The sequence below is a fragment of the Cottoperca gobio genome, chromosome 21 (assembly GCF_900634415.1).
Source record: "Cottoperca gobio chromosome 21, fCotGob3.1, whole genome shotgun sequence".
NCBI classification, from domain to species: Eukaryota; Metazoa; Chordata; class Actinopteri; order Perciformes; family Bovichtidae; genus Cottoperca; species Cottoperca gobio.
In genome coordinates this window covers 3,795,028-3,800,907 of record NC_041375.1, presented here as the reverse complement: position 1 = coordinate 3,800,907, position 5,880 = coordinate 3,795,028, and positions in this window count along the sequence as shown.

Sequence of the window (5,880 nt, the reverse complement as noted above, 5' to 3'; positions counted from 1 at the left end):
GGCTGTGCAGCTGTCAATCATCGAGAGAGAACGGACGGATGTACTAATATAATATTGTATATTAATACAAAATGTACTAAATTGAAATTATTTGTATTCTGCTTTAGTTTCTGTTTGTTTTTACAGTGTTATTGTGTATAAGAAACAATTAAACTAAAATTAAAATGAGGAATACATCAATATTATGTGGTTTATGTATTAATAAGATGTTCTTTTCGTTTTCTAACATGGAAAATATACGGTATTTTCTGTCAAATAAACTTGAATAAAAATAATAACAATAATTTATGATAGTTCATGGATATATATTTCTACACTAACATCCTCTCCATGAACGTAATTTAAATGAAATGTTACATTATTTATGAATTATTATTATTGATACTCTGATCATGTATCGCCATATAAACATTTTTTTAATACATATATACGATTAAAACAAAAGTAATGTATCAAATACGTGGCTATACGTGACCATATAATAAAAGTAGTATGAGAATGATAAATCATAATAATCAAAACACTGATATACATTTTTATTATATTAATATTGATATTAATACATGTATGTCCTTACTCCAGATCAGTTGGTGGCAGTAATCTTCCTCGTGTAAAATTGTATTCATCCGGTGTGAAGCACAACTAAGGAAGAAGCGAAACATAATCTGTGAGAGGGACTAACCAATGGGTGTTTTCTCCACAGACTATGACACACTTTCGATGTCAGATCCGGGGGCTACACTGGGGTCATACAATGGACCACCTGCTGATCGATTTCTGGCACAAACACGAGTGCCTTTTTAATTCCTCGGTCGATTGTTACTACGACAGGGATTTAAAGACCAAGCTGTGGACCGAGTTCGCCTCGTCAGTCGGGAAGCCTGGTAAGTGTTGTTGATGATGCACCCAGCTGGACTTTATTCAAGATGAATTGTAGATGCATAGGAATTGACTGACATAACGTTAAATTACATTCACAGTGTGAACACTGCACTTTATGGTTTATCCTAACTTCTCACCTGACTACAAAAACATTGTATTTGTACCACCTTGAAGAGTATATTTTATAGGAATGAGGAAGGGTTGGTAGTACCAACGTGAGGTTATTGATTGGCAGTGGCTGACATTTGGGTTGTACATAATAGCATTGGGGTAGTTAGTTTGTTGTTTTTCGGCTGTAGACCCAAAAGAGAAATTTGGTATCTCCCCGCCCGGGACACAAACTTACAAAAATGCATCATTGCCATAACATCTACCTGTATAAAGTACTGATAAAGAACCATTCATTAAAAAGGATATGAAATGTATTTATTTCATTATAAAAGTACATCAGAGCAATAATGTTATGTTTCTTACCACCTCATAAAAGAATGTCCATACAAAGGGAGTGAAATTGGAAGGAGGATGCAGAGATTGGAGGAGATGCAGCATGTGAGGAGAAAGTCCAGGAGTCAGTTATTAAAGCCCATCCATTAAGGCCAAGCACTGGAGGGGATGAGTGAAAACGTCTCAGGTTTTTATACAGGAGTCTGAGATCAAAAGAGAGATGGAGCCACCAGACTGAGGAGGAGACACTTTCATCGGCTTGTCGTTTTAGATACAGGATTACCACTATTGTTCCTGACTACAGTCATGTCAAACAGTAAGTGTAGTTAGAAAGCTTCTTAAGACTTGGAACACTTTTTACAGTAGGATTGTATGAGGTACTTGTCCATAGTCTGTGTGTTACCTACAGTAGATGCAGTTTGGAGAAGCAGGAGTGCCAACAGGAAGCTAAGTACTGCTGTGGACGGGGACAGCAGCAAAACCTATTTTAGGCACCTAAAAAAAAGTATGCTTTATTTAGAATATGTTCACCACTTTACCTTGCTGTCAGACAGCCCTTTCTGACAGGGGACTAAGGCCCTTATTTATGCTCTCTTTAAAGCCACCAGACTCCACTGACAAGAACAGTTATTTTACCTCGCACTTTACCCCACTTCAAAACATCCAAACTATATCTATAATTCAGTAATTCAACAGTAAATGATAAGATACTTACATGTATCGCTCTTGTTAACAATTTGTCGCACTTTATAGAGGATTTCAACTATTATCCATATAATTATCCTGACAATATGTGACAGCATGTAACATCAGACATCACAACCAAGAGACTTTTTTTGGTTTTTCAAACACAAGATGTCTAGTTTCTAATAAAGCGACGCCTTTTAAAATCAATTCAGACTAATTGATACTTCAAATTCCAATAACATTTTATTTATACGGCCCGATATCACAAATGACACATTTGTCTCAGTGTGCTTTACAGACTGTACAGGTTACGACACCCTCTGTCCTTAGACCCTCGCATCGCACAAGGAAAAACTTCCTAAAAGAAACCCCATAATTAAAGGGGAAACATGGAAGAAACCTCAGGGAGAGCAACTGAGGAGGGATCCCTCTCCCAGGACGGACAGACTGTAATAGATCTCGTGTGTACAGGATAAACAACATAGTACAAATACAACATAGACATAGAAAAATTATATATGATCATATTTGAAAAAGATGGATCTGTGAGGATGTCAAAAAGCTTCCAGAATAATAACGTGTGTGTGTCAGGCAGGACCAGGGCCAGACGTAACCCTTTGTAGTGGCAACCTGCCCAATGAGCGACACAAAAACTCCAGGGATGATGCCCCGGATGCTGAGTTAGTAATATGCATTTATAGGAACATGAGTGCATTGTGATAGAGAGGACATGAGTGTATACAGGTAAAGAGATAGAGAAGGATGAGGAGAGAGGTCAGTCCCCTGGCAGTCTAAGTCTATAGCAGCATAACTAGGGTCTTTAAGGCATGCTTGAAGATAAGTTATTTGGTTGGTTTAATCTGGCTTGATTGATAGATATATACAATGACACTTTATGGAGTGATTCCTTATAATATTGCCTAAAGGAAGCATATATAAGGTGAATAGAATAGGTCTAAGTACAGAACCTTGCAGGACTCCATTACTAACTTTGGCTTACATCGTTAACACATACAAACTGAGATCGCTCAGATAAATAGGACTTAAACAGCTTAGTTGGAATTGGGTATAATAGAAGGAGATGGCTTAGAAGAAGAAATGGTTGTAGTAAGTTGGTGAAGATCGATTGGAGAAAAGCTGTCTGAATATACAGAACCAGTCAAAAGTTTGGACATTCAATGTGAATGAGAAGGTGTGTCCAAACTTTTGACTGGTTCTGTATATCAGGTGTTCCAGCTGTTTTTAAGATTGTGGTTGTTGAAGTTAAGCCGGTATAGGTTGAGAGCAGGAGGAGATTAATTTTGTCACTAATAATTATAATTGTATCGTTAAAGAAGCTCATGAAGTCGTCATTACTGAGTGATACAGGAATAGAAGGCTCAGTAGAGCTGTGGCTCTCTGTCAGCCTGGCTACAGGGCTGAAACTTGGTCGGATTTGTGTGGTATTGAACATTTTAGCCTGAAAACTCACAGCCTTACAAGTGTTACAAAGTTCTAATCTAGATCATTCTGAGCCATAAGCACAAGGCAGTGGACGCTGTAGCTCAAAAAGATTATGCTTAATGGATCTTTTGATGTTCTGCTCCTAGCGTGTGTGTGTGTGTGTGTGTGTGTGTGTGTGTGTGTGTGTGTGTGTGTGTGTGTGGTGTGTGTGTGTGTGTGTACCAAAATAATAACCGTTTCCTAGTTCTCTGTCAGAGCTTTTTTTGCACTAATATGGATTATTTGATTTAAAGACGTGTGACACTATTTAAAATACAAAACCAGACCTAGACTAGAACCTGATATATCTAGAAGCAACCTTTGTCAAGACCTTAAAATTCACATATTCTTCTGTAATTTTCTCCCACAGATCTGAATTACTGTATACTGCCACTACAATGTCAGTAAATTCATTTTTTAATTTACACCACTTAATTCTGTTGTAATATTATTTCCAGTTTATGTGAGAACAGAAAATGTCTCAGGGACAAAAGACATGATACATCTGGATATTCTGTAAAGGTATAATAGATGTGATCAGGGCCAAATTAACAGTGGAGAATATCTGCTGGAATGGATCTTGTGTCTACTTACCATGAGGAGACGAAGCCATGAATATTTTTTGTAAACTTTATTTTGAGTGAATTCTATTTCTAATAATGGACACATATTTTGGTGATGGGACGCCTAAGTGTTGCATCAATGTGCTGTTGTTCAGAAATGAATATATGCTATAGTATAGTTAGTACAACGCTCATATACACTGTTATGGTAACACTTTCTATGAAGTTCATATCTTTTATGCATTAAAATCACATTCAGAAGCCATTATATGCATTTATAAGACTTTATAAAACTCTAGTTGTCATGCAGTTATTGTGCATGACAACTTATAACAAGGTTTATAAAGAATTATAAGTGGTGGATATCATGTAGTATAAGTTCAGCATTCACAGTGCATTATACTTCCATGCCAAAGTGTGTTTGAATCAAGAAATGTAATCTATCCTGGGTTACACAGCACTTTATAATTACCTTAACTCTACACATAGAGGACTGCTCTAATGTCCCATAACAGATTATAAATTATAAGTTTCTGAAATGGAATAGTGTCTAATAAACATCAATAACATGTGCATGACTTTGTGAGCTTAAAGTAAAGTGACAGAACTGTTGTTCTTATTTTGAAAATGTAGACTACTGTAGATTTAACTATGCAAACTATCTTGATCTCAGGGTAGACATGAATACACACAATATAGCGGGTAAGGTCAGCAACTATGACCCTAAAATACAGACTGAGGACACAGGTCTGACAACCTTATATGTGTATATTTGGTTAAACAGGTTGGAGCTGTTATAAACTGGAGGTCATGACCTCATCTCTGGTTCCTCAACACATGTCTGTTCCTCTGTTGTCCTTCAGACTCAAATATTTGTGTAGCTATATTCAAGTGAGTTTTGCATGGCGATGGTGAAATGTCAGTGTTATTAATTAAGTCCTTAGAAATAAATTGTTAATCTACTGTCAGTTAAAAATGTCAACTTCATGTTACAGTCTGTGTACTTGATGTATAATGTCCTCAGTTTATTTGTGGAAATGATTGACCTACTGTCAGGGGCGGATTTAGTGTTTTTTGGGGACCCAGGCCAACACCCTCTTGCTTTACCTTTCATCCTTTCTCTAAATGGGAATGATGATATTAGTCTTGGTGAAAGAAGTGCTCAAAGCCTTTTTTCTGAAGTAAAACTATGAACTATAAATAAAGCATATTTATACTACACAGTAAAAGTCCTGCATTCCAATTTTTACTTCAAGTGAAGAGTGAAAGAGAGGTATTATCAGCACAATGTACTTACATTCACTTAAAGTCTGTTCAAGGTGGAGCTTTCGATTCTATTATAATGCTGAATAGTTCAATGAATATTAATGTGTCATATTTTAATTATTAGATTTTGTGAGTAAAATCTGAATCTGCAACGTAACCAGTAACATTTCACTGCCAGGTAAATGTAGCAGTACAATGTTTTCCTCTGAAGTAGCAGTAAACAGTCAGTAAGTTTTATACAGTTGAGTTGTATTTTTTTAAAGTGCTTTGGGAGCTTTTTGTTAGTTAACTAGCACTACAGTGTGTAATAGTAATAGTTATATAATTCAATATGTTTCTTATCTAAACATCATAATACATCTGCCTGCTGCCTACAGTATTGTCATTTAGTTATCAAACTATTAATTCAAAAATATAAATATAGTGCTATACTTAGAACCACAATAATGACAGCTGCCACTACATCTTGTAGGACATTTAAGAAGCCTAAAGTTTTACCATTAGCCAGTGTCATGTATTCATACGTTATCTAAAGATGTGTATACATAGCTACAGG